Raw genomic sequence first — 23624 nt, forward strand, 5'->3', positions numbered from 1 at the left:
ACCCACAGGACAGAAGCATGTGGGGTCAGGCCTATCTGAGCTGTATCAGAACAAGATTAAGGGAAGTGGTGGTTCCCCAGAGGAAAGAACTATAGAGCTGTTACCAGAAAAATAAAAACAACCATCATCAGTAAAACTCCCTATAATAAAGAACTTACTATGTACAACTAAACAAATTTCATATATTACTTATTTACTCCTCCTAATATCCCTGTGAGGTAGGTGATCTAATCCCCATTTTCAGATGGGGAAATTGAGGCATGAGGATGTTTAAGTAATTTATCACATGGCTATCAAATGGCAGACCAGGGAGTTGAACCCAGGCTGTCAGACTGATGAGTTCACGGTCTTACCCACTATCCTATACTAAAATTGATTTCTATACACACACACAACTAACTAATGCTCAGACGCAGAAAGGAGCAAAGTAGATCTGAAGAACAGTAAGAAGACCAGCAATTCAGAAAGGTGGTTATTTTGGTTTATTCTCACAGCTATGGAAACAACATCTAGAAAGCTTATAGGCAGTGCTATCCTCACCAAAAGGTCAAGTTCTGACCAGACCCAGGTGACCGTCGACCGAACTTCCAAGGGAAATGAAATGGTCACCACAGAAACCTGAATTCTTCTTCCCCAAAGGCAACCCCAGGCCAACCCTCTTAACAGCTTGTGGTTCATACTTTTATACAATTTACCAAGGGCTGATTTCATATCTACGTCTGATTCTCATTCTCTCTCTCCTGCTTTGAAATATCATTCACAGAACATACATAGATCTTAGTTAAAACTAACAATGCATTTAAAAACACACACAAAACCAAACGATCGCTATTTTGGCATTGAGAAACAGCAGACCCCGGCTCGAGTCTGTTTACTGAGCATTTCCTGATGCAAAGAAAAGCAAGCACAGTTGAGAAAACACCACAAAGCCTTGTATGGAGACAGCTCGTGTCCTTCAGAAGAGAAATGGATACATTAGGAAAAGTTTTTCTCCCTTTGATGTAGAATATGCTATCTTTTTTTTTGTATTAAAATGGGAGTTAACTTTAAATAAATAAAATTCAGCCTGTAGGCTTCAGAAAACTAATGTTGTATTTTGACAGCGTCATTTCTCTGATGCCTGGAAGCATTATGGGAGTTAACTTGGGTCTTCATCATGATTTCCCTTTATGGCACGGAGAGCACATTATTTTTTCATCTCTGTTTTATTGATTTCTTCTCACTTCCTCCCACATTTTCTCTTTGCCAGCTATTACCTCTGCCCATTCTGCTCCCCCATACGCTAGGAGGGCAGGTAGAGAGTTTCTCCTGTGTCTTTGGCTCTGGGCCGTCCAGGCACTGCTCCCTTACTGCTCCATCCTCAGGTGAAAATCTCTTTTCTGCCTGGTTTTTGAATGAAGATAAGCCAAGGGCCCTAGACCTGACTTCAAGGAGATATCAGAATGAACCCCATGTTCCTACAATGAACCGGCGGGAGAATGTGTAATATGTAGTTAGCCCGTCTTGATTGAACTTGGAGATGCGCCCCCTCCATTCAGGAGAGAGTGCATGAGCCTGGAAGATGAAGAAACTGGCATGAGCCTGGGAGATGAAGACACTGTTGCTTTCTTTTGTGGTTTTGATTTTCCCGAAAGAACCCTGAATAGTCAAATATCAGGTGATTTGAGCCTCCTAGAATTTGGTAATAAAATGAAGCCTTTTTTCTTTTAAACAAAATCACTTTTCGGTAAATGAATATGTAGGATTCTCAAATAAGATAATGCTGTGCAAGATGACAAAAAACATTGATAGCAAATGTTTTTACCCTTGAAACTGTCCATTTTGACCATTCTTAGTGTTCCAGGAACTGCTTCTAAAACTGATTGTATTTGAAACATAGAAGACTACAATAGAAGAAAGAAAATTCTTTACCATAAAATAGTGCTATGATTAAAGAGTTTTTCAGAATTTCCTGGTTATTAATAAAATTTGGAAACTTATAGCTCCTAGAGTTTAAGTTTTTAAAGTAAGAGATGTGTTTGTGCGTTAGGAAGGTGGCGATTCATGAAAATATATGCAAAATGGTGTGCGATATGCATATGTTTGTCTGGAGAAAGGCTTCGTAGCTTTAATCCATTCTCAAGAGGGTTCGTAACAGGAAGAAGTCCCAGTTTGTCTCACTTTCCTTCCAGCACCAACCCTCCCTTGCTTCTCAGTAGTCAACAGCTCTCTGTCTCACTGCCAGCTTCCTATTCATCCCTTCGCAGATGAATTGGTCTTTTTGTTTTCTGACCAAATGAGGCTGCACCAGGGGAACTCAGGAGTTGGTGCCCTGGTGGTGGCGGCGGCAGGCAAATGGCAAGACTGTTGGGAGCATCGCAGTGAGTGAGCTCTGGATGAGCTGTTAGGAAGATGGACGGTGCCACCTTGATCTGCCCTGAAAAGCATCTCCTAGGAAGGAAATGGGGCATCCAAGATGCCACCCATGTGGTCAAACTTCCACTACATTGAGGAGACACTGAAACCGCCTGTCAAAAGTTACACTCTCGGACTATGTAGCAGCTTAACCCCACATAGAAATGCCTTCCCTGAAATACAACTCAATACTATATGGCTTCATTTCATGAAGGGCTGATGATTTTCAAACAGTCATTTGAAGAATATTTCATCGTCCGTCCATGTCCACAACATAAGGACTCATATGATCATTTCTTCAATAAATTCTTGGCCCCCAAAAGAAGTTTCCCTTCCCAACCTATTCTCTTTCCTTGTATCAAGCACTCAAAGCTAAGTAACCCAGGGTGTCTTCTAATTTGCTTAAAGCAGATTTTAATGCTCAAATGAACTAATCATTTCATCTCTGGATCAGTCACAATATTTCTGAGCCACCATTTCCTCATCTATAAAATGAAGTGTATTGGAGATGATGATCTTTAAGATCCTTCCAGCTCCGAACCAGCCCCCAGCACACACACACACACACACACACACACTTTCTCATGATTTCTGATCTCATTCACATCCTTATCAATTACAATAGAAGCTGCAGAAGAGCAGGGCCCATGTCTGTCTTGTTCACCTGTGCACCTTGGTTCCTAGCACATAAATGGAGTGCACTAAATATCTCTTGAATGAAAAAGGACCCCATGTTCATAGCAATATGCGTTTTGCTGTATGATGTCTCAAATCCTTCTTTGGAGGGAAGCAGAATCCATATTATACATTTTCATGTTTTATTTGCATATAATTTTGACATCGTATCTAAAATTGTTACATTTACTCTGCCTGTGTAGCTACAGCTAAAATTCTGTCACCTTTTTCTCCTATTGAACTTATTCACGTGCATACTTTGTCGTAAAAGGCCCCAATTAAAAAATAAAACAAAAACTTGAAACATGAAATTTGCCTGCGTGTGGCCCGAGCTTGAACTGCTTAGAAGGAAGCGGGCAAGTTCCCCGCGGTCTGCTGCCACCAAACCCACAGCTGCCAGCTGATCTAACGACACACGAGGGAACAAAGCTCCTTGCTCCCTAGGCTAAAAATGTTCAACTGTTCCCCTTAACAACCCATCTGATCCCGAAGAACTGGGCAGAAGGAGCCAGCCGCTGCCCCGGAGGCCCCAGACACACCCGCTGTTGCCCATTGAGAGTCCGCGGCGAGGCGTAGGGTCAAAACTCCTTCAATAAGGTTAAATGGGCTGATTTTATTTTGTCCTAACGAGTCAGAGGTTTTTCTCTAAACATAAAGCTTACCCAGAACGCTGAGACTGTGTTCGTGGATAGGAGGACGGCAGGGAGTTAGGAGTGGATTATGGGGAAGATAAAGGAGGAACGGGTAGCAGAGACAGGAGAAGAGATGTACCTGCGGGGTTGACTTTCTTCCTCTGCACCCCAGTCCGCCGCGGTCCTTCCGGTACATTTCATAGGCAATGCTGCCCTCTAGTGGCCAAATGGGATGAGCACAGGTTCCAATTAAATTCCCATAAAACTTGGGGCATTTTTTTGTTGTTTGGGATTTCCTATCCAGTTTTAAAATTACTTTATTCTTAAATCTTAAAATGAAAAAGTAGACATTTTACAGAAATGCATCACTTTTCTAAAAGAACTCATGTGATTCTTTTCTCCTCTTGCTTTCTTTACTTACCTTTCCATGATGTCCCCTTATATCTAGGTGGTTTGGGGCTTCCAGACAAAACAGTTGGCCTTGTTCCAGGAAGCTTGGCATCTTTCTTACACCTTACGCACTGGCTACTTGAGGACTATCGAGAAAGACGTGGGGTGGAAATTTGCCCTCACTGCTCCCTCCAGTTGGAAAGATCTCCCTTATTTCCTCACATGGCTGGCTCCTTCCCACCGCTTATCTCAGCTCAGAGGCCACGTGGCTAGAGCAGTCCACTCCACCTCCACCCTCCCAGGCTGTCAATTCCCAGCACATTGTCGTTCTTCTGGCTTCATACAGCTCATCAGTTTTCAAAATTATATTGTTTACTTGTTTACTGTCTCTCTCTCCTCTGTCACAATTTAAGCTTATAACAGCATGGACCTTATATATTCTTCCTATTGATATATCTCCAAATACTAGAAAATGTTACAGGTGCTTGGCACACAGTAGGCTCTCAACAAATATTTTTGAATGAATAAATGAATGATAGAGAATACTTATCTCCTAACCCTTCTGTTCCAAAGGCAATATTTTTGTCGAAAGTCGTCTTACCATGTCCAAAGTTAGAAAAGTGGGACACGGAGAGGCAGGTAGAATTTCACTAGGGAGCTGTAAGGTACGCGGCCTCTGTCCATCTATCACCCACGGTAGCGGACTAGGACTGCAAATTACCAGTACTAGGTTTAATTTAATTTCTTAATGTCTGATTATATATGTTTCTCCTTGTCTACTCAGCAAAAAGTCCTGTTGTATGTGGGTACAGTTTTCTAAAACAAGAGAAATACTCAGAAAAGAACAAGATGATAAAGAAAATTCTCACCATCTTGTTAATAATCAAATGTCAGTTGGTAGTATGATCTAATTTAACTGATTTTAAGAAGAGATATAAACTTATGAGTACACAACCCCATTGCACCAGGACAGTTTTTAAAAGCACTCTACCCTTTTTGGTAACAGCAGTATATACTATGTTGTAGTGACCACAGTATCTACTTCCATTATAGCTTTTAAAGCAAACATTTCAGAGCTTCTGTACTTCATTCCAAAACCATCTTTATAAGACCTGTTTTGATAGTCTATTTGTATCAGGGCTTTTTTCTTTTTGTTTCATTTTTCCTTTCTTTTTTTTCCCCATATAAAATATAATATGCCACCCCAGGGCACAAAACAAAAAAATCCTGAGCTGCTCTGGTTAAAGCTATATTAGGGACCCAGAGTCCTGTCCAGTGCGCCTCTTCCACCATTCTGTTCCCTCTGTCCCCTCCTCTCACTGTGAAAGTCAGTGAGTTCCCGCTGTGGGGCTGCAGAGCTTCTGAACACAGGTCATACCCACAGCAACCCCAATACTTTAAATATTCTAATATTTTGTTATTAATTCTGGCTAAAGAGCGGCACTTATTAAACAAGTTGCTGTGTGATTTCCATACATTTATTCATTCTGTAAACATTTGTGGATTGTGGTGTTGCTATGTGTCAGGCTCTGCTAAGTACAAGAAATACCTGTGAAACAATCAGGGCCCGCCTTCACAGAGTTTAGAATAGTGGGAGATACTGATAGATAAACAGGTGATTATAACACAATGTGGCAAATGTAATAATAGAGTAAATACAGAAGGGAACGTGTAGGGAGTATACCCTGCAGGAGCTTCAGGGATGAGGGAAGGCTTTTTGGAAGTGGAGATATGGATATGGTTGGGGGAAGAGTTTGGGGAGCAGTTCTCCAGCTAGGAGGACAACACGTGTACACAGCTCCAGGGTGGGAAAGAGCGTGGCTTTTCTGAGGAATTGAGGAAACTCTGTTTCAATGGAGCATCAAATGCGTGAGACAGAACAGGGAGAAGAGGGAAAGGTAAGGCTGGAGAGGCGAGCAGAGTCCACATCACAAAGGATCTTATAAGTCATTGTAAAAAGTCCGGACTTTAGCTGGAAGGCGATATAAACCTGTTGAAAGATTGTAATCAGGGAAATGGTGTGATCAATTCAGCTGTAGTACGAAGAATGGCAGCAAAACTGATCAATGAGATTGATGAGGAGAATGTTGTAGTAATTGAGATGAGAGATGATGGTGGTCTGAGTCAGAAAATGGCCACTGAGATGGAGAAGACAGATTCAAGAGATACTCAAGAGGTAGAATCAATGAGACTTGCCCCGTTGAATATGGGGGATGAGGGTAAAGGATGATTCCTAGGTTTCTGGCTTGAGTCACTGAGTGGCTAGAGATTCCAGCACCAATATAGGGGAACTAGTATGGGCAGAAAGATGGATTTTATTTGGATATGTTGTAGACATGCAGAGTCAAAAGCCTATATGACAGGTGATACTTGAAGATGTGAAAGTATGTAAGATATCCAGAAGATTTTGTAGAGAAAGAAAGAAAGAATCTGGAATAGTACCTTGTGAGACAACACAAGTAGAAGAGGTGCCCACACGAAGCAGAGAAGGAGGAGACAAGGTGGCAGGAGGAAAGTTCTTAGAAGCCAAAGAGTGTTTCAAGAAGGAGAGAGTGGTTGATTATGTTGGATTTTGCTGAGATAACTGAGTAATGTTCTTTGCATTTAGTGACCTAGTGAAAATAGTATCTCTGGAAGTCACAAAAGTAGAAGTCATGCAGTTATAGGGTCAAAGGCAGATGGGAAAGTAGGGACAATCCTGAGACAATGCTTAGGGATCTTTGCTATAAAAGGGAATCAAGAAATATGGTGATAACAGAATAGAAATGTGAGATCAAAGGAGGGTTGTTTGTTTCTGAATGGAGGAGACTTGAACATGTAGAAATACAGATGGAAAGGAAAGTGCTATCATTTCCATTTTATAGAGACTCAAAGAGGTTAAGCAATTTTCCCAAAGTCATACAACCAGCAGAGCTAGGGTTCAAATCCAAGTCTGTCCATCCTTATTCTTAACTATAAATATAAGGAGTATACTACTCAATTCTAAGTACTGGCTTCCCAGCAGAATTTACTGGATCAGAATCACAGTCCAACTAGTACTGGGGGAAAAAAGCATATATTGTGTACCCCAGCCCTATTTAATAGACCAGGAAACTGAAGCTGAGTGTCTGGCATAAGCTTGCACAGCTCACTAGTGGCAAATCTCAGCTCTGGAAGAGTTCAGTGCTCTTTGTCTTCTTTTATCCTAACTCTCGTAGCATTTCCACTTGGTTTAGAAACAGATTTGGAGTTGCAGAATAAAGTGTAAAATATTTTGGTATGACAACCGACTGAGTCACGCTATTTAGATTTGCCATATGAATATCTGTGTCACTCTTTGCAAGGCTAAAGTGGTGTCTAAAAACTTGGCTTAGCATGCTAACATGTAAATAAGTAGGATTCTGAAGACATACACTGAACCTCCCGTATATTGTATTTCTAGTAAAAATTATCAAAATCATCACTTTTCAACTCAGTCTCAGTTGGTGTTATTCACCTGGTTGAACAAATGTATAACTATTGCCAAAGTTATCCCAGGGAAATAAATGTATCATTTTTGCATTCCTTGTTTGGTTTACCCAAAAGTTGAATAAGTACAAATTGCATAATTAAGGGAAGTTTTGAAAATGGAAGATGTAAAACCATAATGAAATAGAAAATAACTGTATAAAAATTGCACAGTAGACGTGGTCAACCTCAAGTCTGTGCCTGTGTCAGATTCAGTTCAGTGACATAATGGTTTAGAACATGGAAATGAATGAGTAGGTAAGGGGTGCCATCCAGACAGGGTAAGCCCTCTGTGCCTCCCAAGTACCTCCTAAATAACCCACCTGCACCCAAGTCCTTGTTGCAGGTTCAGCTTTCAGGTGATCTAAACTAAAACACTAGCCAGGCAGAGCATGTGCTCTGGAACCAGATTGCTTAGCTCAAATGCTAATTTCACATGGACTAAGTTTGTGGCCTTAGGCAAGTTACTTAACTTCCCTAAGTCTCAGTTTATTCATTATAATATGAAGATAATCACAGTATCTATATTGGGAGATAGTTCTCCATGAGTCTCTCATGTTTCTGCATATCTTGTAAGACACTGACTGCCCTTTGTTTCAGACTACCTTCTCAAGGGTATTGTATAACAAACAGCCTTGGAAGATAGAAATAGTGTCTCTCCCCAGAGCGAAGGGCAGACAAGTCTACTGACCCTTTTAAAAGATTTATGTTTATTAAGTTTAGGGCTCCTTTCCTATAACACAGTCTATTGCGTGTGCTGGAACTCCCAAGGAACATCAGGGTGTAGGGGAGGAGGACATCTCCTCTTCCCAAATGTGGGTTCGTCTGGCCGGAGAACGAATTAAATTCACATGAGACAGAATAGCAAGAGAAAATTAAACAAAGCTTTATGGGGAACCATGACCCAGGGCCTTTCTTCCCAAAGGAAGAAAGGGCACCGAAGAAGTGGGGTACACATAGTGGTTATATACCCCCAAACAGGGTGTTTCACATGTGATTGAAATGTCCCTCCCACAATAGTCACAAGATTGCCCTGTCGGCACAGCGCTTGATGGACACAGCAGGTAGTGGTCTGCTGTCTCAGAGGGCGTAGCCGGAGGCAAGTCTATTGTCTGGAGCTGGGCAGTCACAGGTGAGCGCAGCAATCAGTTCCTAGCCTAAGGAAAGATGCTTAATCCTTAAAGAAATGCCAAAGTTGGGAGGGGGAGGGAAGTCAGTTACAGGAGGTTACCAGACTACCACAATAAAATGCAGATTTAAGTCCTTGCCTTTGGTATTGATTAAGAGTTTTTGGAGAGAAGGTCATCTCCTTTCTTCTTCCTGGTACAGAGAGGGAGGCACCTTTTACAGATAGAGATTTACCTTACAAATGTAAATGTCTCCTAAGGAAGGGCAAATTCCATTCCTCAGAGCCTCCTTCCCTGTCCCAGTTTATCAAAAGCAATCAGCCTCAAATAATCCTGATGCCAAAGAGACATATCTTGGGGTGGCCAATTCCAGGTCCCCACAAGGGCCAGAGGAACTATACAAATATGCTGATGCTCATGCTGCTGGCTGAGCTGTGAGTAGTAAAGTCCTTTGTCTCTGACCTAGGAGTCTCATGTCTTCTGCCAGCATTCAGAAGCGTGCAAATAGCATAAAATCTCAGGTCCTTCATAGTTCTTAACACCTTATAGAACTTAAAGATGAAATGAGTTTGTTCATTTCAAATGCTTAGCTCACTTCTTGATACTTGGTAAGCACTTGATAAATGCTAATGCTAATTATATTATAACCATCAAAATATATGTATGCCCTTGGGAGTGCCACATAAATAAAAGTGTGTATAAGTTTGAAATCCCACTAGCAGAAATTCAGTCCTGTATGGTAAGGCTTTATATATTTCCAGGTGTATCCTTTTATATATTCCAGGTACCAAGGCCCAGGGAGGTGACTTACGTAACTGATCTTTGCCATCGACACCTCATAACTAGCAATACTTACTTCTCATAGCAGAGACTGGCAGGGAAGTCTTATAAAGTGTACAGTTTATGTACTTTGGAGAGAGATTTTGAACATGAGGTATTGCCCAGATAAACAGACTTGAGTAGCAGCCAAGGGTCTCATCATGAGAGTAGGGTCTGTATGTATCTTGCTCAGTACTGTATTTCCAACAAATAGCATGAGGCCTAGCACATGGTAGAGGCTCAGAAAATCTTTGTTGAATGAATGAATGCTATTCCAGAGAAAAGCCTTCCTTTGTAGATTTCTGAGTCATTGAAGTGTCCCCATCCTCAAATTATCCCCACCAAACTTGGCAACCATTTTACCTATTAAAAAGAAACTCCATCAAAAGTCTAAGATAAAAAGAAACAATAAAAGAACAAAACAAACTTTTGACCTACTTTGTTATGTGTTGAAAGGCACACTTTGGCAGACAAAAAGCCTCAGCGCTATGTAATTGTCATCAGTGTTTCACTTAATATTCTAATGAGCTGAGCAACTGGCATCCTGTCTGAATACATGCCTTTCATGCGTCTTGTTGTTAAGCAAAAAAGTGTATAAAAAGCTTGTTGCCCTTTTTTTTAAAAAAAGATAATTCCTTAAAATGCAAATATACCCCAACTGGCAATGAATTTATACAAAGATGATGGCTGTCATCCTTCCTCCTTCTTTCCCAAGCGAGCTCTTCTTATTTTCCTTTTCCTCCCTCAGAGTTGCTGAGTTGGGTGGATTCTAGACTCCTATGCTGGTTCCTGAATTCAGAGCTGATCCTTCTGAGCCAGGACATTTCTGCTACACGCAGCGCCATTTTTAGCTGTTGGTCTCCTCTCTTCTCCCCACCTCTCCCCAGAACAACACTGATACATTTATTTAAATATTCCTTCTTTCCCTCCAGCTGGCAAAGTTTTCTCTATATCTGATGCTTTTCTCTATTGGCTCCATGCTCTTCCTTTTTCTCTTCTCTCTTTGTTTCCCCTTTCGTTTTTCTCTCTCTGGGAAGAGGTGATTCATGGGAAACCCTGGATGATCAAGAGACAATTTAGAGAAACAGAGGAGGCTGGTAATGTGGTTCTAATCTGGGAAGGAGCAGCAAAAACTGAATACTCTTGAAGCAACACAGTACTTACATTCCTTCTTTGCCAGCCCTTGAAGATAAGCATCAAAATTCTTCCTATCATACAGATGTAAAAACTAAGACCTGAGAGGTCAGGCCTAACAGAGGGTAAATGGCAGCACCAAGATTTGGGCCCACACAGTGTGACTCTACGGCTCACTCTCCCCCCTGTGCTGCTCTGACTCCCCATGAGCTCAGACTGGAGGGGTGAATACGAGTTACCTAAACAAATCAATAAAGGGGAGGACAAGTTCTTCTAGGCAGAGGGTACAGCATTACCCGGAGGCCTAATGGTGTGAACCACCTTCACAAGTTTGGGGAACACCAATGTCCACAGAGAAGTAAACAGGAAACAAAAAACTTCGCAACCTTCAGAGACTCATTATGACCTCGTTTGGGAATGGAAAAACACACAGGGTTCCCATTTAGGAGACTAAGGTTGGAATGACAGCTCCATTCCTGGTTAATGTGTTGTTTAAGGTCTCTAAGCCTCTATTTCCTCAGCGCTGAAACTGGGATAACACACATTTCACAGTTTAATGGCAAAGATTGAAGAAAGATAACATATGAGAAAGCTGTGTGAACTGTAGGTCCTATGCAAATAGCTCTCTTCCTCTTAGCTTCCCTCCCTCTGTAAGGGAAAGTAGGTTCAGAAAAAGGACTCAGGAAGCAAGTAGAGAATAAAGGACATTCCAGGGACCTGGGGAAATCTTGCAGGCAGCCTTCGTCCAGGAGTGACTCTTTGTAGCCTGAAGTCTGGGAGGTTTATGAGGCCCATCCAACCCAGCAACACAGAGAAAACGGTTTTGCCAAAGGCATTAGTCAAGCATTTTTCTACTAGAGGAAAGTCGTACCTTTGACCTCCAGGATTTTATGGATTTTATGAAATATGGTAAGAACAGAAATGACTAAAACAAAGGAATACCAGACTCTATATCTTAAAAACTGAACTTTGAGAAAATGCAAAGAACCTCAGGAATTCGTATATCCACTCTAATCCAACAAGCTAGTGGGGGACTCGTGGTCAGCATGGGACACGGACTTGGGTGGCCGCAGGGGCTGATTAGTAGCTGAGGAAGTGGCCTGTGAAAGAAGAAAATCCCAAGCCCAACAGAAAAGCCAACCTCCCCCAGCCACCACTGGGTTTCAGTACATGGAATTTGGAGCTATTTGCAAGTCGGGCGATACCAGCTGGCAGAAAATTCAGTTTTGAGGGCTCCTTTCTGTCCCTAAGCTCCATTCTAGGTGCTGAAGATAAAGCAATAACCAGCATAAGCAACGTCACTGCTGTCTAGGAGCTTACATCCTAGGGCCCAGTTGGGTGGCAGTGGGGAGTATAAATGAGCTAGATAATTTCAGATAAAGTCCTAAGTGACACACAGGAAGTGCTCAGTAGTATGTGTTACTCAGTGGATAGATTCATGAGGCCTACAGTTCTCTGAAAAGACCACCTTTGTGCAGCGAGGCAGTCAAGCCAACTGTCTTCATTGGCAATACCATTTAAAGCAGCCATTCAAATTCATTCAGTCATTCAGCAAACCGTTCTTAAGTATCTATTCCATGCCAGGCACTATGCTAGGCTCTAGGGATATAAAGACAAAACATATCCCAGACTCTCAATAACCCCTTTATTGATAAATCAGCTTCTGTTAACTCTCTTTGTTCTATCTTCTATTGATTTTGCCCACTTTCAGATTCATCCTGAATGGACTTCCTGCCAGGAGGGACATTGAAGGCTTAGTGCCAAAAGGCCTGCAGAGCCTGGATGGCCCAGACTTCCCATCCAGAAGTAACAAGTGATGCTTTCACAAGGCAGGTGGCTCCCCACTGGAGTTTCCCATCACCCTCAGAATCTCATGTCAAACTAGCAGTGACAATGAAAGTTAAGCATCAAGCAAGGCAGTGACCAATTCTCTCAGAAGCATTAGCACACATGCTGTTTAATTTGTAGATGAGTGACCCACAAAATGTTCTAGAAGCCTAAACATCTTGAAGTCTACAAGTTTACCTTCTGTGAGGAGGAGTGGGAAGTTGTCACAAAGGAAGAGTCTTACTGGCTGCTATTTCCACCTGTGACTGGAACACAGGTCCCCAACCACCGACTCTCTCTTGGCCCACAAACATGAACAGACACACACAAATAATTAGGACGGCTTTGGCCATCTTACCATTAATATTTAAGATACGTGAGGAAACAAATTTGGCCAGTTCTGTAGTCTCTTTTCTTCTCTAAATCCCATGATGCCTTTGGGAAAAGCCTAATCTTTCTTGCCAAGATATAGAGCTTTTTTCCAGGTGCCTGTTAATCCTTTATTTTCTTTTATTTTTTTAACAGAAGAGAGTACATTGAGCTGACAAAACTGTTTAATTTGTGATTTCCAAATTGTGACCAGAGAAGGTCAAATTTGTGAGTTGTTTAAAGGTTTGGAAAGTGGAAAACAGCCCAGATGAGCAGCCAGAAAGGCTAAGGGGGAAACACAGGTGATGAGAAAGGAGAATAATCTACCCCCAGAGGCCGAGCGAGGAGCAAATGGAAAAAACACAAGAGAGAAAAAGAAAGGGCACATTGTGTCTTCCTGAAAATTGTTGTCAATCTCTTTTCTCCAAGAAAAGGTGATTTAACATGCAAGAATAAATGCATGCGTCAAATGGGTTGCAAACACTCTATTATTGTTGCACAGCAGGACCACACGGCTCTCTCTTTTGAGCTAGGTGATGATGACAGGAAGAAGAGATCTAAAGCATGTTTAAATTTTAGCAGAGAGGGCTTCTGGAGGAAAGTTGATCCATAAATCCAAGACGTAAATAAACAAGCCACCATCTTAGACAATGTTCTTGAAAACCTGACAAGGCAAATCTGCTTTAAGTTGATAGACTGAGGTTGGAAAAGTGGCCCTGGATTCTGTTTGCTTTCCCCTGACTTGATAAAGGACTATAATTGCTGGTCTCCCTACCCTTCAGCCCCTCCTCCCTCCACTCATACACATGCACCCTCCTAGAGATTAATGTGACTATCTTTGCAGTATATTGCAATACCATGTTGACATATCACATTGGCCTCTTGTGGATCCTAAGAGTAAGCAGATCGGTTTTCCCAGATACACTTTGGTTTGATTTCTTACTATTCCTTTGCTTTAAGTGGTGGAAAGCTATTTTTTATTTGAAATTCACATAATCATCATAGGCCACGAGTGAGAACAGTAACACTACTAATGCAAATTTTATATTCTGTGATATAGTTAGCATGGACTTTGATAACGCTGTAGGTTAATTTTTATTTTGTTTTGTTTTAGCTATGGAGGAGCCCTGATTATGTCTTAAGGTCTTCTTCAAGATGGAAAATTCTATCACGAACCCTAGATTCAGTCGTCTGCTTGGCCTATTTTTGGATACTTGGGGAAGTTGATGTATTCCTGGATAGATGGGGGGAGAGGATCCTATGAAGACAGTCATCCCTCCAGATCTGTAGCTCTTCATCAGGCCTTAAGTGACAGAACTCAATTGCAGACGGCTTGTTCTGAAAAATTCAACTGAATATTGTGCTAAAGAAAGAAGCCTGGAGGAGATGAAACAGACTATGAGGGCAAAAGCTAGCTTATCTTCAGTGCTTAACGCAGTGCCTGGTGTGGAGGACTGTTCTACCAATGATATTTTGAATGAGAGGATGTGCCCTTATCCTCATTGGTATATTCATCAAGCATCTGAGAAAACACCAAAAATTGAAATTACACTTTATTCAAATTTTTCAGCTTCCCTCACTAATGAATATTTTGCCAGTGTTCTCAACGGACGGCAGAATGAACTGACTGGACTCTTCTACGCTGGGACTTCTCTCTCATCTTTAAAAGCTGAAGGACCCCCCACTTGTAAGACCTGTACTGGCTGTGGCTTGGGTTGACCCTTTTCTGTCCCACAGCCTATCACCACATCTTTACTTTCTATGGAACAGCAAGGACATGTCTGAAGGCCAGAGAAACAAAGGTCTGGAAAATTAACAGACCACCTAATAATGCCCTGAATTATAAAGTGTCCAAGACAAAGTACGGGTCAAGGGGAAAGAAGGGTTTTCTATTGGTTTCTCTTCACTACTTTTCTTTAGAATACCCTGTTTGGAAGCTGGGTGCTGTGCTTTTAGTCCACCCAGAAAAGAGGCTTCTGTACTTGGAAAGATTTTTCTACTTGATAGAAGCAACAAAAGGGACAAAGCCTCTAATAGCTGATGTTCACTTATGGCCCTCCTAACCCTCTCCTCTCTTTGTTTCTTTGCAGCTGTCAAGTATGTTTACCTGAGTGTCACCAAGACACTGAGCCCACACTCTCCCACCCCACGCCCACCTTGAGGCCAGACTTGATACTTCACTGCATTAACAAAAAGGACAAATTAACATTTCATAAAAGCATTAATGACTAGTCTAGATTTTCTGAAGAAGATTCTAAGAAGGCATTCATGTTCAATGGCGCAGGAAAATTTCATCAAAAAACAGCAACCACTAGGTCTTCCTTTCTATATACCAGTTGTTCTCAAAAATACACAGGTAGGGCCCACCCAGACTAATTGAGTTTGGATCTCTGGGAATGAGATTGAGGTTTCCTGGTTTTAAAAACTCCCCAGGTGATTCCAATGTGAATTCAAGGTTGAAAACCACTCTAGCCTCCTCACATCTTTTTTCTTATCCAAACTATTTAGCTATCTTGTCCCCCAAAAATTATATCCTCATCCACTTTATCCCACTCTGCAAACCAAGATTCGTCATTAAGATCCGTCCTCCTTGAAAGGGTATAGGTAAGTGGAAAGCAGTTTTCCCCATGACAAATAATTTCCTTCTGGTCATGTGTGGAATCAGTATCTTTTAACATGAGCAAGGCATGTCCCCTTTTATTGGATCCAGGAGGCAGAATTTGCACTTGCAGCAAGGAACGTGGTGTGGTATTTTACAAACAACACCCTTGGACTAGACTAGAAAGAGGCACTCATTGATTCTCAGGCAAAAGGATTTGGGTCCTGCTGATAGGTGGCTATATATCCACTTTGCAAATATCCAAGAAAAGAGATTTCGCTTTCCTTCAGCAAACTGTGATAGAGTTGAACAAAAATATCTGCAAAAGTCTGGCAGGAGGGCGGCCATCAGATCAGATTCCTTCTTTGCATTCTGCTTCTGTTTGTTGTCTTTCTCCTGAATTGACAATCTTAGTTCTATGCTTAGGAAAGGCAATGAGCTGTAGTAGAAAGGACAAGGGGCCAGTCAGAGTCAGGGATTGTAAGATGGCAAGGAACAGAATCCTCAACCTCAAGCTGGTGCAGGATTCTCAACTCTTGCATAGCAGAATCACCTGGGGAGCTCTGAAAAATTCCTGGACGTTTTCATTCAGTGGGTCTAGTGGTGGTGGTGGAAAAGAGAGGGGTCCATGCATCTGTAGTTCCAAATGCTCCACACATACCTGTCCCTCAGTGGCCTCTCCTTCTCTCAGCATGTGCTTCATTCCTGCCTTAGAGACCTGACTCCTTGGCTCTACACCATGGATGTCAGAAGGCCTGTGGCTTTGGCTTTGGCTTTCCAGGACACCAATTCTGGCCCCTACTCTGAAGAACCTTTCAGAAGTGTCTCAGTTCAAATTTGGCAGCAAGTATGCCTGCTCGCTGCACGACAAATACATTGGTTCTCCTTTGATCTTTCTTCAAATGTTGGTCCGGCCACTTCTTGATGTGTGACTGTGACCATGACACTTAGAACTCTAGTTTCTTCTTCTGTAAAACGGAGATACAAATTTCCATTTCTTTGAGCTGCTGTGAGGATTAAATGTAAATTTATATATTGCAACTATCATAGTGCCTGGCACCTACCAAGTTAGTCTCCATCTCCCTTCAAACAAAGTGGTAAAGCTAAGAGCCTACTGTGCTATTTCTCTCACATTAACACCAGTGTCACCCCCACCCATAAAGACTCTTTCCACAGACACCCACGATGTGGTCAAATGAGTCTTCTTTCTCCCTTTCCTCACTTTTGCCAATAGCCACTTTCATAACTCATAAGTACAGAGATAGGGAAGAAAGCTTCTGAAACTCAGAGTGGTTTGGTTTACTTTTGTTAGGGTCTCTGGTTGAGAGGAAAATTATAACCAAAGGCCAAAATGGAGCTCTTGTTTTAGGTATCTGTGGATTTAATTTATCTGTGTCTCAGTTCGGTCTACTATAAAAAATTACCACAGAATGGATGGCTTAAACAGCAAACATTTATTTCTCACAGTTCTTGAGGCTGGAAGTTAAAGATCAAGGTGCCAACAGATCCAGTGTTTGATGAAAACTGCTTCCTGGCTTGCAGATGACTGTCTTCTTGCTGTGCCCTTATGCAGCAAGCTCTCATGCTTCTTCTTTCAAGGGCACTAACACCATTCATGAGGGCTCCACCCTCATGACCTCATCACCTCCCAAAGGTTCCACCTCCTTCTACCACCACATTGGGGGTTAAGGTTTTAGCATATAAATTTGGGGGACACAAACATTCAGTCCATAAGAGTACCATCCGTCACTCCTGTGGCCCTTAAAAATAGAGACTTTGTACTAAATAGGCATGTGGTAACCACATACTAACCTATATTTTCATTTTTACTTTGAACTTTGTAAGTCTTCTGGATGTTGACATCATTAAACATGGATAATAAGTCTTAAATTATTTTTCCTTTTTTGTCCCCTCTGTCTCCCGACATGTTTCCTATTTCTTTGTTGGGCAGGATTAGCATCTTCCCTTAGTCTTTAAGAGCTGCATGAAGTCTCCGACCCCCCCAGCCCAACGTTGAGTTAGTCTGCCTTGTCGCTTTTTGCCCTCGGTCAGTGGAGAGATCTACAGCTCGTCAGGATGTGCCTCTGTTGGATGGGAACTAGAAAGAAAATTCTGACAAGTAGAGTTTTTTATTTGATAAGCTTTCTCACGTGAAGTCAAGTCCTCTCTTTGCCGTACCAGGACAGGTGGTGGAGAAGCTTTGTAGATCTTTTTTTCTTCTAGGAAATTTGGCACATCTGGAGCGAAAGCCTCCTTTCTTGTCTTTTGTCATATTGTTCAATGCTTTTAAGAAAAAAAAAAAACAGCAAAGAGAAAATGAGTTTTCATCCAGAGATGGCCCCTTTTGGAAGCCCTGGACTACAGAGAGATTTTTAGGAGGGAGGAGGTCACCTTCTTTTGAGGTCAGACAGCTGTCTCTTTATGATACTGACACTTTCTGGCCAGGAAGAACATCTGAAAAACATATTTCCAAACATAAAAGTCAAGGCGGCTCTTTACCCTGCCATCTGCTGCCCCGGTCTCTACGGGGGGGTCCCTCCAAACACACCTCAGGTTCCAAGAGTGGCAGGCCCACTCCTTCCACCTCATTCTGCTTTGCAGCCTTTTGAAGTACCACTCGCATCCTCCCATCTCTCACAACCCCACTTCTAGAGGTGTTTTGAATTTTATACTTTAGAGACTGGAATGAAGTCTAATGTCTCAATGACAACATTCGAATGGCATTTTGGCCCCTGCAGAAATGAATAAATCATTAAATGCACTTTGAAATGGGGAACTGAGGAGGACTGTAGACTATGTGAACTATGGGGACCTCACTTGGAACCCTCGGTGATGTTCTGAGTGATGCTTCAGGAAGGCATTTGGTGTAGATATGCCACGGTCCTGCCTATGACCTTGAAAGGACATAGGTCACCCTTTCCACTAGTCAGAAGGCCCAGGGATGAGCCTCTCTGAGAGAAGTGAAAATAATTTATGGAATCAATAATATTCAAATAATAATAATAACAGCCAATTTATTGGATGTTTACTCTGTTCCAGGTTCTATATTCAGTGCTTTTATAAGCATTATCTCATTTAATCCTCTCATCAATCCCATAATTTCTTCATTTGCAGAAGAGGAAAGAGAAATAAATAAGCCAGAGGGATATATGGATATGCATTGTTTATAGTGGCCATAAACTGGAACCAACCTGACCGTTAACTAAAAACAAATCCTTAAATATGTTTTTTAGTAAAAAAGCAGTTTACAGTAGAATATGGATTTAAAAAACAACCTGTTTTTAGTCTGAAGGAAAGAAGAGAAAGAAGGATCAAAAGAAATTTGGATATGATTAAAATTGAACACGTAGTAGGAACTAGGAAACCCACTGCCTCTTAAGGAAAACTCTTGCCCAAGTCTAGATCAGTTTCTTGGTCCTTAAGCAGTTTTATGTACATATTTTCCTGGACTGTCAAGCATAGCATCCTCTTGGGACACTGACAGAATATCTAGTGAGGTGAAGAGGTAGGGTGACATTATAAATTCTCATCCACATCAGGACTCGAAAGAGTGAAAAGGGAGTGCTATGAATAACTACCCTGAGCAACGGGCATAACCCAGGAGCAACCTGAGCAGACCAGGACACACGGTCGCCTGTTCACAGGAGACCCTACAGCGAGAAGCCCCTGACAGTCCACATATGGCTGTCACTCTAATCCAGGTTCCACCCTCCCTTGGCTCCAGGTCTCTGTCCTGACCCAACATCCTATTACTTCATCTATGTTTTCAAATGTTGTGTCTCGTTCCTTTTCATCCTGTGGGGGACTGAAATTGGCCACCCCAAGATATGTCTCTTTGGCATCAGGATTATTTGAGGCTGATTGCTTTTGATAAACTGGGACAGGGAAGGAGGCTCTGAGGAATGGAACTTGCCCTTTTGTTAGGACACATTTACGTTTGTAAGGTAAATCTCTATCTGTAAAGGTGCCTCCCTCTCTGTACCAGGAAGAAGAAAGGAGATGACCTTCTTTCTAGAAACTCTTAATCAATGACTAAGGTAAGGACTTAAATCTGCATTTTATTCTGCTTGTCTGGTAACCTCCCAAAACTGACTTCCCTCCCCCTCCCAATGTTGGCATTTCTTTAAGGATTAAGCATCTTTCCTTAGGCTAGGAACTGATTGCTGTGCTCACCTGTGACCGCCCAGCTCAAGACAATAGACTTGCCTCCTGGTACGCCCACCGAGATAGCCGACCACTACCTGCTGTGTCCATCAAGTGCTGTGCCGACAGGGCAATCTTGTGACCATTGTGGGAGGGACATTTCAATCATATGTGAAACACCCTGTTTGGGGGTATATAACCACTCTGTGCACCCCACTTCTTCGGTGCCCCTTCTTCCTTCGGGAAGAAAGGCCCCGGGCCATGGTTCCTCATAAAGCTTTGTTTAATTTTCTCTTGCTATTCTGTCTCACGTGAATTTAATTCGTTCTCCGGGCAGACGAACCCCCATTTGGGAAGAGGAAATGTCTTTCTCCCCTACAATCCCCTGCCTGACCTCAGGTACCTCTGCCGCAACAAACTCCCTGGGGTTAATAGCTTCCACTCATGTCTCCAAGGGGATGAGATCATCCTCCATCGAGGACAGTAGAACCACAGACACTGTCTCACCCTCATCCTGTATGACTCGCTACCTGACCACTTCCATCTGCATAGACTAACGGCTGGGCAGAACAAAGCAGACTCTCAGGCACCCAGGAGGAGGAGCCTGGCTCACAATCTCCTCGGTGTTGCTCAAGAAGACCAGACAGTCCTAAGCTCCAGGGGACCAAAGAGAAGATGAAAAGAGACTGAGGAAATCCAGAAGGTAAAATGCCAAACTCTATTCCCCTCAAATTGTCTCAGTCATTTGTCAGGAAGAAAGCGCAGAGCCCTGACCCTAAAATAAAGCAAATCCTCATATTATCCTCTTCAAAATGAAATAGAGTGCAGACGGGAGATTCATCCTCTCCCCTCCTTGCTCACCCACTGCTACCCACATCACACTAGTCACCAGAAGCCTTTTTTGTCACATAAAATACAGCCCAGGAGAGGCCAGGCCCATCAATTCATGAACATCTATTTGTATCCATTTTATGGGGTTCGAAGGAACCCTGTTTTCATGGAGTGCAAAATGTCATTTAAAAAATATTACAACAATGATTTATTAAACCATCTTCCCTCACCTTTTCAATGGTCATTTCTTCTGCTTTGAGTAGCTTGCCTGAGTTTTAACAGAGGCTAAACGTTTAGTCCCAAACAGCAAGATATGACAAAAGACCTCTCTTACTCAGTTGGTTGTTACCCAAGTCAACATGCAAGTCAAATCGTGTCCCACAGAAAAGAACAGCTTCCTGTGGAAAATGCCCCACATGACAGCTTTCAACAGGTGTTTGTCATGAGTTCCCATCCTGGTTGAGGCAGAGCAGGAGGGCGAGACATTGGAAGGACCACAAGAACTTGGCTGTTCTACACAGAGTCTCTGGTTCCGTGGTGATATTCCCACTGCAAGGCTGAGAGTAGATGCAGTGCAAAGGGTCAAATTTGAGGAAAGTTGCACACACTGACACACATAGACACACATGTGCCAGGTGCCTCACTCAGCCCTCAAGGCGTGGCAAGCCTGCCAGCCAACGCCCTCAACATTGTCAGTGTTCCTCCCAGATACACAGGCATCCTTGGATGCTTTCAGGGTATCATGGAAGCTGGGCAAGACCCCAGGGACTGAATTCAGGCCCTCCTTCTCTGTCCACCTGACCCTTGCCCCTACTTTTACTCCGATGTGACTGTCCCCTTCTCAAACATCAGCATAGAATATTCAATGAATTCTTTGGACTTCTGCACCCACTCTCAGGTTTATTCAGTGGCATGGCAAGCCCTAGCAAACGTGGGTCTTCATATTTTTACGCAAGACAAAAATGAACATCAAGAGAGCCCTTAAAAGGTGTGTGTGTGCGTGGGAAGAATGGGAGTAGGGACTGACCTCAAAAAAGGCCATCTACTGGGGCCGGCTCCGTGGCTGAGTGGTTAAGTTTGCGCGCTCCACTGCGGCGGCCCAGGGTTAGGATCCTGGGCACAGACATGGCACTGCTCGTCACGCCACGTTGAGGCGGCGTCCCACATCCCACAACTAGAAGGACCTGCAACTAAGATGTACAACTATATACCCGGTGGGGTTTAGGAAATAAAGCAGGAAAAAAAAAAAGATTGTCAACACTTGTTAGCTCAGGTGCCAATCCTGAAAAAAAGAAAAAAAAGGCAATCTATAGGTTGTAAGATTGCTGGAAAGGGAGAAGGGGAAAGGATCCCCTGGATTTTGCCTTCATGATAGATTAACAAAAGGGGCTCGAGGGAGGGCAGAGACACGCATTGCTTCTACTTATGTATGAGAGTGGCTTTTGTTTTCCACTTATATTTTTATCCTTTTCTTGGTGCCAACTAAAATAGCCACTTCCTTCTATGAGTCCTGCAATAGTCTGCAATACCCACCATCTCTCTTCAACAATTATCAACTCCGGCTGATTTTATTTCATCTATATCCCCACCCACTTCACTTCCTTTTGTATCATATTGAAGCATATCTAGACATCATATCATTTTCACTACATATCTCTAAACCATAAGGATGATTTTTAAGTGTAAACTCAATATCATTGCCACAATTTAAAAATTAACAATAAATCCTTAATATCAAGCTTCCAGTAAGAGTTCAAATTTTCAACTGCAAAAGAAATTTGGATATGATTAAAATTGAACACGTAGTAAGAACTAGGAAACCCACTGCCTCTTAAGGAAAACTCTTGCCCAAGTCTAGATCAGTTTCTTGGTCCTTAAGCAGCTTTATGTACATATTTTCCTGGACTGTCAAGCATAGCATCCTCTTGGGACACTGACAGAATATCTAGTGAGGTGAAGAGGTAGGGTGACATTATAAATTCTCATCCACATCAGGACTCGAAAGAGTGAAAAGGGAGTGCTATGAATAACTACCCTGAGCAACGGGCATAACCCAGGAGCAACCTGAGCAGACCAGGACACACGGTCGCCTGTTCACTGGGCCAACATAGAAATAAGCCTTATCCTGGGCTGGCCTGGACCTCCCATCACAGCTTCCTGCACTTCTGTCACCAGGACCTCCTCTCCTGCTCCATCGGCTCCCAGAGCCCCAGAGAAGGGTCAATGCACCAGGCATGCTCCTCTCTGCCCAGCCCCCCCTACACTCCTACAGCTTCCACATTGGAGGTTGTGTTTTGTGCCTGGTGGATCTGGAATAGAGCCTTGATTGTCTTCGATTTTCCTGTTTAAGCTGACAGATGTCTAATGTCAAATATTTAAACCTTTTTCTGAGAAACAAATTGTGAAAAATAACAGACATATAAATGTCCAGTTTTTGAAAATATCTCTCTTTTCTCAAACTATAACTTTAAATATTATTAAAGTAACCAAAGGTTCCCAAGTCTTTCCAACCTTCCATGACTGCCTTTGTTTAAATATGCAAATAAAATCGTTCAGGCTTAATCTTGGAAAGGTCAGAAGGGTTCTTTCCAGGGGCTCAAGTTCCATTGTCACTTCTCACTCGAAATGTCTGTTCCCACTAAATTCTTGGCGTTACTAGCTCGGCATCTGGTCCCTTGAAACCAGTGCCGGTCTCCCCTGCACTCAGGTGCTTGGCTTCATTCCCTCAAAGCACTACTCACACGAGAATGTTGTAAAAACAAGGTGTTATTAGCTGGGGAATTCATTCATTCATTTAACAAATCTTTATTGAGTACCTACTACAGTCTAGGCCCTATTTAGGCCCTGGGGATTCAGCAGCAAGCGAGAGACAAAAACCTCTGCCCTCATGAAGCTGACCTTCCAGGGGAAACATAAGATAATCAATACAATAAACAGGACAGTGTGAAGTGTGTCCAGTAATAATAAATATGCAGAGAAAAATAAAGCAGAGAAAGGAGATGCAGAGTGTGGGCAGGAGAGTGACAAATAAAAATGGCAAGCAATAGGATATACTGGAGTATATGAGGAAGCCATTTGGTATAAACCTAATTCGGCCTGACCTTGTCTTTCCAAAAGGGCCTGACCGAGGCCGTTGAGCATGCATTGTATATCTGCTTTAGAGGTTCCCTATGGCAGGAACAAAGGCCCTTGAGATAA

This window comes from Equus asinus, chromosome 2 (genome assembly GCF_041296235.1).
Source record: "Equus asinus isolate D_3611 breed Donkey chromosome 2, EquAss-T2T_v2, whole genome shotgun sequence".
In the NCBI taxonomy this organism is placed as follows: Eukaryota; Metazoa; Chordata; class Mammalia; order Perissodactyla; family Equidae; genus Equus; species Equus asinus.